The sequence below is a fragment of the Ceratotherium simum genome, chromosome 5, assembly GCF_057802395.1.
Source record: "Ceratotherium simum simum isolate JZ-2026a chromosome 5, ASM5780239v1, whole genome shotgun sequence".
NCBI lineage: Eukaryota > Metazoa > Chordata > Mammalia > Perissodactyla > Rhinocerotidae > Ceratotherium > Ceratotherium simum.
The window spans coordinates 28,240,286-28,253,037 of NC_141904.1; the positions used below are offsets into that span (position 1 = coordinate 28,240,286).

General features: G+C 38.9%; 1 long non-coding RNA gene across 2 annotated transcripts in view; it reads right to left on the reverse strand.

The window, feature by feature from the left end:
• The window catches only part of LOC147916989 (uncharacterized), a 109,894-nt gene that overhangs the window by 77,472 nt on the left and 19,670 nt on the right, over positions 1-12,752 (reverse strand). For both annotated transcript variants that reach the window (XR_015552177.1, XR_015552178.1), the window contains one exon: positions 9,050-9,155. This is a non-coding gene — a long non-coding RNA (uncharacterized LOC147916989). The remainder of the gene's footprint in view (positions 1-9,049; positions 9,156-12,752) is intronic.

Sequence of the window (12,752 nt, forward strand, 5' to 3'; positions counted from 1 at the left end):
AAGCGCTTAAGACTTAGCTGCTTCTATTCCTTATCATGATCATCATTATTCTAACCATCAAATAGGATCAATGAGGTCACAGTGGGTAAGGAAAGACCCATAGCTTGATGGAGGAAAAAAAAGGGAGCCCGTAGGTTTTCAGAAAAAGTGGTGCAAGAAAGAAATATCCGTGTTCGATCTCATTTTTAAAAATTACACTAACATACTCAAAGGAAAGTCTTATGATTTCCCTACAAATGAGAAAAGGTCCTAGAGGAGAATTATGCTGTCACACCATGTCAGCAACCTACCTTTTAAGATAAATTAGTGAAATACCAAAAAGAATTATTTGCATCTAGGTTGCCAAAAGGCCAATTTTTATTTTACTTATTTATTTGGTCAAGAGAGGCAGGGGGAGAAAGAGTTGTATTTCTCAAAGTCAGGTTTATTGATCCCCTTCTCAGTGCATTATCAGGCTAAGATGTGTAGTCACCAACAGCTGCGTACCAGCTGACTCGGCGAGCGAACCGAGACCCAAAGGATTTCATTTTCACCCTAGAAAGTCAATTTTCAAAGTCAAGGTAATTTTGTTAGGCTTTCATACTGTATTCCCCTTCAGCTAAATCCAAGATATCAGAGTATAACTTAACAGGGGAAAAAATGGGGGGTACGTTTTCTAAATTTTTGAAATTATCTATTTGCTAGAGCATGTTTCTTAGCTTCAATGTTTTTCTTTTAACCATTCCAGATCAGAAACACCTCTAGATTCATTTTGAGATGACAAAATTCTGCAATTAAGTGTAAATTAGTTTAATGTAGTCATTTTATCTTTTTAAGCAGAAAATATTTTTGCATTTCTGAGCCAAATTTCAAAAGAGCCACAGCACATCTTTTTGTTTTGTTTCATCTTCGTTGAAGCTATAGTTCGATTTGGAGAGTTCTTCGGTTACAAAGAGTAGATTTTTTCCTCCAGGAGAATATTCTATTTGCTCTTCTCACACTATCTTCTCCCAAGTGAAGTTGCCCTTCTCCTTTGAGCTGCACGTCTAGCACTTGAAAAATGTCATTTCATGTTGTTCTTTCTAAAATGATTTGGGACCTGGGCAGCTTCACTCTTGTGCTCGGCAAATAATCATTCTTGACTGAGAAATAGGAGAAAGCTGAAAATGCTTCCAGTAAAAGGTTTTTAAAATGTGAAGCTGCTGCACCGTGATCTACGGTTGTGAATAACAGCCATTTCATGAAAAGGCACTTCAGAGTAAACCCGAGTGAGTGAGTGATACTTAGCCCTCATTTATCTCCCGTTCCTCCAGATCAGGAGAGCAGCAGCACTTTAAAAAAGCAAGAAACCTGGTCTCTGAATTTCACAGCAGGTAGAAAGAAACACCTAATTAACTGCTGGCCTGTTTCTCTTGATGAAATATGCATGTCACACAGTCGTGGCTGCAATGAGACTCACATTAGCCCAAAGAAAAAGTGCAGAGATTCCTTGACCAGCTAAGCGGTTAGGCAGGCGGGATCAGAGAGGATTAACACATGGAACTTCACACAAACAGGAAGAAACTCTGAGGAAAAACAACGCCCTCCTTCATACCCATTAAAAAAAAATGGAAAAAAGGGGCCAGACAGGTGGTGTAGAGTTTAAGTTCATGCACTTTGCTTCAGAGGCCTGGGTTTAGCAGGTTCGGATCCCTGGCGCAGACCTAAGCACTGCTTATCGAGCCACGCTGTGGCAGCATCCCACATACAAAATAGAGGAAGGTGGGCACAGATGTTAGCTCAGGGCCAATCTTCCTCACCAAAAAAAAAGAAAAAAAAGGGAAAAAATGCAGATATGTCTATAAATTTTTTAATAAAGAGAATTTAGGTTTTGAATGAGCAACAGAATTCTATAAATATTCAAAATAATATATGTTATGCATTCAAATAAAGTAGAAAGGCATTGCTATAATGTCTATAAATGTAATAAAAGCGCTTTATATTTTTATTGGCACTTGTCATGATTTTACGAAATGCCCTTAGTTTATGAGAATCACATGAGAGAGGGGGGTGTGTATGTGTGTGTACATGTATGTGTATGTATGAAAGACTAAATCTTTCATATTGCCATGTTCTGATTCATTCTGACTCTTTCATTTAACACAGATCTGGAAATACTGGTTCATCCTAGTAGTGGGACCATCCAATCTATCACCCTGAACAGGTCTTGGTCCTGTGTAATTATGCCACATTCATAGGGTCAGGGTAACCCTAAATCTGTGTACTTTTCCAGTAAGAAAACATTGACATTTTGCTATTTCAGAGTCTCCATGTTTCATTGTAATTTACTGGTACCGAGCTATACTTTCGTCACCCCAGCAGGGATTCCTACAGGAGCACAGTAACATGTTAAGGCAAAAATAGCTTAAAAATAATAAAAATGACATTCTACGGTGAAAGATGAGTGGTGGGGCAGATCAGACACAGATTTCAAGGTCACAAGAAGTGGGCTAAAGACTTTCTACCCCCAATAACTGGGGAGAGAAGGGAAAACTAAAACGAGAATTTATTATTGTTTACTATGTGTCAGTCCCTAATCTTATGACATCGTGTGCATTTATTCTTTATTCTAGCCCAGTACTATTAACTCCACCATCTTTTTCAGATTGTGAAAAGAAAAAAAAAAAATGTCCCTGAGAGGTTTAAGCAAGGTGCTTTACAAATACTGATGACTAAGTACTCTCTACACACAACCAGCTCTCAAGACAGCCCTCATCCTGCTTTTCCCCACTGGGAAGAATGGGTAAAATAGCCAATTGTGCTCTTCCCAGAGGCGCTTTCTATATCCACAGACATGATCCAAGAATTGGGGCTTTTATTTACAACATTCAGAAAATCTCTTGTAGTTCTGGGAGACTGTTTCTGGCGGCAAAGTTGGCAGGAAAAGAGATTTTTTTTCAAAAGAAAAGAACCTACCTAAATACCTTGGAGAACACCAAAAAGCACACTGGAGGAGCATTCCATTCCTTGTTAATTAGAAGGACTCTCCATGCAAATCCTCCATGGGAAGTGGAAAGTAGAGAAAATTTGGGGGATAAGTTGATTCAAAAAAGATCTTTCACTTTATATCTCCTTTAGCTCAGATTATCCCAAAATGTATATTTTCCACTTTTTAAAACATATACGTGCATTTTCAGTAACTTCCTTTTCTGAATGGTATTAGTTTATAGTTTTCTCACTTCATTAGGCAAATATCCCAGGCTAAATACCTGAGATTTTTAAGGAGTCAGAAAAATCAATAGCTTCAAAGAATCCATACCTAAGAAATGCTCACATCACAGAAAAGCAATGTTTGGATGACTGTACTCACCACACCTGTCAGCACATCTAAGTGGCTCACCAACATAATAAATTATGTACTTTAATGAAATTTAAAGAAAAAATAGTTCCATTAATATTACCTGAATTAAACGTAAGCACAAATGTCAGTTGGAGAGTTAGCACATTCATATCTCAGAAGCAATAACAAAGATATAAGGTGAAAAGTACAAGAAATACACAGTCCCAGCTGTGGACGCAGCGTGTTGAATAGCCCTGTGATCGTTTCATAAACTCCTTGTATCTCAGTCATGACTCGTTATTAAAGGACAATGATGTAGCATCACATTTGTCAAAGCCCCTGCATGAGGACACATATAAGCCCACAGTGCCCAGAATATTATTTCTATTTTGAGGTTCAAAAGGCTTCTGATTTGTTCTACTGTTGGCATCTGGTTCTGAGGGATTTCGAAGAGGAGAAGGCAAAGTATAAAAATGTCACTCTGGTACAATCAATAGCAGCATCCTCTAGAGCAATTCTGTCCAATAGATATATACACAAGTCACATAGGTTATTTTAAATTTCCCAGTAGCCACATTTAAAAAATAATGAGAATAAACAAATGTCTTATTAATATGCTATGTTTAATCTAACATATCCAAAACATTATTTCAACAGGTAGCCATTATAAAAATAATTATTAATGAGATATTTGACCTTTTTTTTCCCTAAGTCATTGAAATCCAGTGGACATCTCTATTTGCACTAGCCACATTTCAAATGCTCAATAGCTCATGTGGCTATTGGCTACCATAACGAAGAGCACAGATACAGAACACTTCCGTCATCTCAGAAAGTGCTATTGCACAGTGTTTGTTTAGGGTATCAAGAACTTAAAAGTGGGGAAATAATTGCACCTGGCTTGAGAGAGTCAGTCTGAGGACCAGCAACCAGCAACTCTCAGGTGTCCTTAGCTCTTCCTAGATGCCCAGTCTCTGGGGCTAATGATTCCATTAATTTAGGGAAGCTCAAACTTTCCAATCTACAACACGCACATCAAAGAAATAAACTAAGGGGTTTGAAACTGATGCTCCCCAAGTAGGTCCCTTTCGGCTCCTCACAGCATCTTAAGCAAATGCTATAGAAATCTGCATGAACAATGTTAATGGACCTTAAAAGAAAGGGCTTGTTTCAAAAGGAACATGTACACAGCATTTTGTGTTTTAGTGTTATCTCCATTGTACTTTGAGAGAGATACAGACACTCAGTTTGAACTTGGCTTTTTCTTCGCTTTCTGTTTATCAGTGTTTTCCCCAGCAAGGACAGACACAGAGCCCAGGAGTCTTTCTCCCCTGGAGTTTATCCAGGAGTTATCTTGCAGCACCCTGCTCTTGCTCAGAAGTTCAAGGGCAAACCCAGCAGCCTCTTTCTTCCACTTTTTTAAGTGAAGTTGCCAAAAGAAATGACTCTTTCAAAATGGTTATTACAAGAAGAAAATATATGGTTAAACCATTTAATTGTCACAAATTTATTGAAGTCATGCCACTATGGGTATCTAAATAAGGTGAATTCAAACGTATACATTCAGCAAGAAACAAGAACCCCTGTACAAAGAGTGCCAGCTACCCCACCCGCCACTCCACTCAGTGAGCATATGCAACTCAGAGAGCAACTGGTCCTGATTTCCTCCACATTTGAGCATCTCTTTGCCATGATTATCATCTAATCTTTTAAATAAAATATTTGTCGTGTACATGGTCCCTAAACTCAACACTGCTCTTTATTGCCTGGTTAAGAGATTTATCAAGAATACTTTTGACTATGCACAATTTTTGCCTTAAGGCTTAATTATGCATCCTACCCTCTGAGTGAGGTGCACTTGTATGTGCCAAATTTTATGTGGTGGGTTTATCCAAGATGACCTCTTGAAGCTGACACTGTGGCAGGAAAGATAAAGGCATGTACACAAACAACTATAAAATTAGGCAGAAAGCCATAACAACTGTTAGATAGTTAAAATGAAATATGAAAACCCCCAAAATAAAGCAACATTTCTGCCAGTTCAAGGGAAGACTTCTTAGAAGAAGTGGCATTTGAGATAGGTCTTCAAGGAAAAGAAGGATTTCAAAGAACAGGGATAAGATGGAGTAACTTTATACCCAGATGGAAATCACAAAAATAAATGCATGAAAATGAGAAATTAGAGTATATGCTAAAGAAATAGACAGTGTTCCAGTTTGGCCAACATGCAGGAAGCATTAAAAAAAACGTGGGGAAATGTATGTGGAGATATAAGCTTGGGCCCAATCCTAAAACGTTAGTTGTGGTAGAGTAGGCTGTGATTATAAGTCCCAATGTGCATAAAGGTTCCAACATAGTAAACACTTGTTTTTCATTCATGTAACAGTTTCTAGCAGAAGTTCCTAGCTTAGTGGGTACTTCTCTTCCACATGGTGATTCAAGTACCCAGGGTCCTTCCACTTTGTGGCTCCACCATCCTTAAGGGCAGAGGCGAGCTAAGAGACATGATCTGGTTTTGTACTTCAGTGAGCTAAGAATGGCTTTTACATTTTTAAAGAGTCATAAAAAAATAAAAATAAAAAAGATTCGTATTGACAGAGACCATATTGCAAAGCTTAAAATATTTACTATCTGGTCCTTTTCAGAAAAAGCTTGGTAACTCCTGCCTTAGGGCCTCATTGTCTTCTGCATGCAGCAGTCACAAAGAGAAAAATTATGTGGAGGGGCCTTAGCCCCTTCTTAAAAGCCTTGCCCCAAAATGATATATATCACTTCTCCTTTCCTTCCATTGGCTAGAACTCAGTCACATGGCCACTCCTAATTCCAAAGAAGGCTGGGAAATGTAGTCCAGCTCTGTGTCTAGGAAGAAAAGGAGACAAGTTTTTGGTGAACAGCTAGCAGTCTCTAAACACCCCGTTAGGTGTTTAGATTTTCTTCAAAAGGCAATGAGGAACCACGAAAGAATTTTGAGGAGAGAATTGGCATGATAAAACTGTTTAAGAGCATCTCCTTTCTGAAGTTGTAATAAGCAGCCACCTGCAGGAAGCATAATTCAGGTATTCTCAAATCAGCGAACACTAACACAGACTTAAGTGCACCTGGCAAATGGCCTAGACCAATTTTTTAAAACTACCTATTCATCAATCAAACTTCACCACAAGGCAATTAGCATAGTGATTTTTACTCTCCAGAGAACACAGGCTATGGAAAACAATCAGGAGTTGTAAGAATTTACAATAACAGTAGATTCTGTATGGGATGGTTTGTGAAAAATATCTACAGCACAGTATAGATTCAAAGATAAATTTCCTTCAGCAGAGAAGAACAGAGCTGATAGCAGTGGAAACACAAGGACCGTACAGGGAATTGGCAGTCCAGGACCTGAGGACCTCTGCACCATGCTGTGCAGTAAACACAGGCTTTGAAATCAGAATGAGCTGGGTTCTAATTTCTACTCTGACACTAGCTGCATGACTTTGGGAAAATCATTTAATGTCTCTGTGCTCAGTTTCATCATCTATAAAACGGAGGTAGAATCAAAAAAAAAAAAAAAAAACCTTTACTTGCAAACTGTTGTCAAGATTAATAATAATATACAGAAAACAGCTGACCGATGCCTGGCACTGAATAAGCCCTCAACAAGTTTTAACTACTATCATTAAAATTATCATTATCATGCCCATTTAAGGCCTCTTTTGAGCAAAAACAAAGTCATTTGTATCCTAAAATTGCTTGCCGATGACACATAATTTACAAAAACATTAACATAGGTGGTTACAACTTGCTCTTTCATTCCAAATTTATAAGAGAAGAAGCAGACATTCAAAAAGCAATTTCCTTAATTAAAAGGAATCTGATATTCAATTCACAAACAAGGTTTTAGAGCCATTAAACTGGATTCAGTTTATTATTCGTCTTTGTGGTTTTCAAAACATGCTTTATCTTTAAACACTTAGAACCCTGGATGAGGATTACAGGTAGAGTCATTTCCACTGAGACACCTGTATTAGTCACATGAGTCATCATTTCGTAAAGACAGGAAATAAAAGGTGATGCATATGCAACAAAATTATTCTGTGACATTTATCTGAGGCTTTTTGCTCCATGACAAAATCAATGAACAACTTATTTAAAAAAATGTATTAAGAACTTCATAATTAAGACACATAGTAGGCATTCAGTGAAGATCTGTTGCTGTTTAATAAACTAAGGATGGATGTGGTACTGTGGTTTATAAGTAATTCTTCTTAAAGGCCTCTGTCATCAGCCTTCAGAGTTGAAATGATCCCCACCTTAAGTTGGGTTCCATTAGAAGCAGGCCTGAGTCAAGAATGTGAATGTGCACGGTGTATTTTCAAGGCTACCCCAGGAAGAATCAGGAGGGAAGCCAGGAAGTAAGATAGGGAAAGGAACGAAGCAAATTAACCAGGTTTCAAGGAACAGTCTACCCCTCCAGCAACTAAGGCTCAGTCCTGCTGGAAACCTCTGGGGAACAATGTAGAAAATGCGTCAGGGTTGTTCCACCGGAGGGGTCATGAAACCAGATATTTACCCACCAAATCCTATTTGCCACAGGTTGAGGACTACAGGCCAAGAACATTCCTACAAGCCAGAGAAAGCCCCCTGGTGGTGCTGGGAGGTTTGCGTGAGGAGCTAACAATGGCTGCTGAAATACCCAAAGAGACGGTATATTAATATTTAAAGGTACAGGGGCCGGCCCCGTGGCTTAGCTGTTAAGTGCGCGCACTCCGCTGCTGGCGACCCGGGTTCGGATCCCGGGCGCGCACCGACGCACCGCTTCTCCGGCCATGCTGAGGCCGCGTCCCACATACAGCAACTAGAAGAATGTGCAACTATGACATACAACTATCTACTGGGGCTTTGGGGGGAAAAATAATAAATAAATAAAATCTTTAAAAAAAAAAAAAATATTTAAAGGTACAATGAGCCAAGTATTGTTATCATCACTGGCACTTCACCCAAGAGGAAATATCTTTTGTCTACCCTAAACCATACTAGAAAATCTAATTGTCCATTTTATTAGTCAGGGTTCTCCAGAGAAACCGTAGCAATAAGATATATATAGATAGATAGATAGATACAGATACAGATACAGATACGGATACAGATATAGGTAGAGATAGAGATCTAGTATAAGGAATTGGATCACATGATTATGTTATGGAGGCTGGCAAGTCCCAAGATCTACAGGGTGAATCGGCAAGCTGGAGACCTGGGAGAGCCAATAGTGTAGTCCAGTCCAAAGGCCGGCAGGCTCAAGCCACAAGAATAGCCGATATTTCGGTTCAAATCTGAAAGCATGAAAAGGGCCAATATCCCAGTTCCAGGGCCATCAGGCAGGAAGAACTCTCTCTTACTTGGAGGAGGGTCAGCCTTCTTGTTCTATTCAGGCCGTCAGGGGATTGGATGAGGCTCTCCCACAGTAGGGAGAGCAAACGGCTTTACTCAGTCTACCAATTTAAATGCTAGTCTCATCCAAAAACGCCCTCACAGAAACACCCGGAAAAATATTTGAGCAAATATCTGGGCATCCCACAGCCCAGTCAAGTTGACACATAAAATTAACCGTCACATTCATTTAGTGAATGTAGCAATCAGTGTTTTTTTCAGATGGAGAACTCTAAATGCTTGCTCCATGCCTTCACAACAGACAAAAACTAAACCAAGAGAATGATTATAGGAGAGAATGTTCCAACTAGTCCCCACTGATGAAACACATTATGACAATACCTGTATTTTATGCTCAAATGTTTCTGTCGGTCTCATATTCAGCCCAACTCGTCTTTAGGGTCAGGAGTCACAGATCTGCAGTCAACGGTGCTCATTTCAAGGAACTCTGGATGGATCACAGAGGCAAGGAAGGTCAAGATATACACATTCTTTTCTTATGACATGACAGAGAGGTTTCTGTAATTAAGCAAGAAATGCGGAGGCCAGCCTGCTTTGTAGATAAAACCATTTGAGAATCAGCGACCTAAACAACCCTTAATTTGAGTTCCTAAATACACATAAAGAGATACATCCAAATCTAGTTAATGATGGATGTTCTTATTATTTGCAATCAATAAGATTTTATCTTTCCAAATACGAACTGTTCCACTACAATTTTCCCCAATGCCTCCCACTTAAAACCCGAAAGGTCAAAGAGATCAGGACTCTTCACTTTCAAGGTCTGAGTTCTTCCTGAAAATCAAAATGAGTGAGTGGCTGCTTCTCTGCTCTGGATATTTGCGTGTCAGAAATCACAATATCTTATTTAAAACTTTAACAGCCAGATATGATAAATACATAGTATGTCATTTGTGTGGTTTTTTTAAAATAAGGAAACTTAGTACAATTTTGGTGTAAATGACATTTTTGCCCAAAAAAGAGTTTTTTGGTTTTTTTTTTTTTTTTTTTTTTGGAGAGGGGGTTCATTATTATTATTACTCTTACCTAGGTGACTGGTAACAAGAAATTAGCCAGGCACTCTTCTAGGTTCTGGGGATGTCAGAGAGAATAAAATAGGTAAAAATCCGTGCCTTTATGGAGTTTATATTCAAGTAGCAGAGGAGGGGAGATAGAAGAAAATCACTAAAATATAAGTACGTGCTTCGAGAAAAGCAAATTCTGTAAGAGGAACAGAAAGTACAAGGAAGAGGATTTTCAGTCCAGCAGCCAGATGAGGCTCACTGAGTTGAGCGGAGCAGATATCTGGAGTGAGCGCCTTCCAGGCAGAGGAGACAGCAAGTGCAAAGGCCTTGAGGGGCAACGTGCCTGCCTGTTCAAGAACTGGGAAAGGGATAGTGTGACTTAATCAGAGTGAACAAAGGGGAGAGCAATAGGAAGTGAGGTCAGAAGGGAGTGGGGTGCAGTGGCCAATTCATGTAGGGCCTTGTAGGCCATCCCACCCTAAGGACCTTGGCTTCTACTCCAAGTAAAACTGGGCAGGGTTTTGAGCAGAGGAATGACATTATCTGTCATATAGATCAAAGGATCACTTTGGTGGCTGCATTGAGAGCAAACTAATGAGAGATAAAGGTAGAAGCAGAGGGACCAATAAGGGGGCCAGAGAAGTGATCCAACAGAGAGAAGACGGCGTTTTGTTCCAGGGTGACAAGAGTGGAGTTTGTGAAAATGGTCAGATTCTGGATATATTTCTAAGTTAAAGCCAGTATAATTTGCTGGTAGATCCTATGTGGTAAGTGAAAGAAACCGAGGCATCTTAGACCCCTCCAAAATTCCAGGTCTGAGCACCTGGAAGGATAGAAGTGCATCTATCGATGAGTGGAGGGCCGGAGAAGGAGGAAGTTCCCACTCAGGTAGGAACAGTAGTTGTGAGATGTCTATTAAATATTCAAGTGAAAAGTCAAGCAGATAGTCAGACTAGGGGTCTGGAGATAGAGGAGAGGTTCATACTGCAGATATGATCTGGGAGTCTCATCTTTAGAGATGGTGTTAAAGCTGAGACTGCTTGAGGTCACCAAGGGAGAGCATTTAGAGAGAAAAGAAAAGCAATTCAAATAGAAATAAGCTACTGAAAACAGCATGTCATTGAAAATATATCATTTTTCCACTTTAAATCCATTTTTAATTATGAGAAAGTGATTTTAGAAAAAATATGATAAACATAAAAGCTCAATGAAGAAGATTTAAATCACCCATCATCCCCACTATCCAAAGAAAAGCACTATCAATATATGGTATATTTGCATAATTATGATAATACTACACAACTAGACTGTAACCTACTTTTTTCACTTAATAGATCATGAACTTTTCCCAAAGTAAACTACCTATGAATATGCCATGTTTTGTTTAGCCAGTTCCTCACATTGTTGGACTTTTAGAGTATTTCAAATTTTTCACTATTATGCATAACACTGCAACATTACTTATGCAAATAATTCTGAATCTCTGATTATTTCCTCATAACACACCACTATAAGCAGAATTGCTGGATTGAATGATGTGTACATTTTAATGGCTTTTGACACATGGTGCCAAATTGCTTTCAAGAAAGATTGCACTAATTCACACACATAAGAATGCCTTTTATCCCTTCCTCTTTGCACTAAATTGGTAGTCAAATATTTACCTTTGTAAATTTGAAAGGTAGAATATGGTGTTTCAATGCTGTTTCATTCTTTATTTCTAGAGAAGTTAAACTAGTTTCATATTTTTTTGGCTCTTTAAATTTCTCATTTTATGAATTATTTTGCTCATATAAATTACTTGCTCATATCCTTTGCCCATTTTTTTAATAAGGTGTTCATCTTTTCCTTGTTGATTTATAAAAGCTCTTTATATATTAAATATAACAAGTTTATTTTTGTTTTGGTTTTCTGAGTTCTTTTATGTAAAAGTAAATCAGAGTCCCTGCCAGATTCTAATGCAAATACAAGAAAGGATACTGTTACATTATAAATTAGTTCTAAATTCAGAGCCTTCAGTTCCATTCAGAGGTCCTACAATATTCCTAAGGTAAATACCAGGAGCAGGAAGATAGTGTTTCTCAAAACGTGATTCTTAGAGCACCTGCACCAACATTTCCTAGGGACCTTGTTTAAAAATGTAGATTTTGGGCACCAACACAAATCTACTGAATGCAAATTGCAAAGAATGGGGGCAGGCTGAGAATTTGTTTCTTTGACAAGTTCTGCAGACGATGTGTTTTGCACAGTCAAGTTTGGAAACCCCTTGCAGCAAGTAAGACGAATAATAGAACTAACTCGCAAAACTTTAAGACCATTAATATTGGGTTAGATTTCAGCTGTAGGCCCTGTGATATTGCCTTGCTCTAGACTCACTCACCGTAGGGATTTTCTTCGAGTCCACAGTGTAAGCCAGGAATGGCAAATGGCCCAATGAATATCATGGCAGCCCCTGCCATTATATAACACATTATACAAATCCTCTCTCTCGCTATAGATGCAGACATACAAATCTTCATATAGCACCAGAAAGACCATTTAAAACACAGTAGGACACACCAAGGAAGAAGCAGTGTCTGGTTTAAAAATTAAGTCACTCCTGCAAATTTCCACATGGTCTGTGGAGGGCTAGAGCAAATGCTCTTTTCCTTCCTAATATAGCATACTACAAATTAATTTTAGTATTAAAAAAAAAAAGCCAGACATCTTTTATGCTCTGGTTCATATTGTCATGTCTCACCATTTTGCTTAGGCCATTTCTGCAGCAACCAACCAGGGGCAGGCAACACCTGACAGCACTCCTTCTGCCCAGGGTTTAGCTATGTTGGACACCTGCCAGAGGCTGCCAAGTGAAATTTGAAAAGCAGGAGAGTTAACATCCCTAGAGAAGTGCTTCTCAAAGTGTGGCCCCTGGACTAACCTCAGCATCACTTTACAACTTGCTAGAAATGTAAATTCTTCAGCTCTATCCCAAACCTACTGAATCAGAAACTCCAGGGTGGAATCAGCAATCTGTGGTT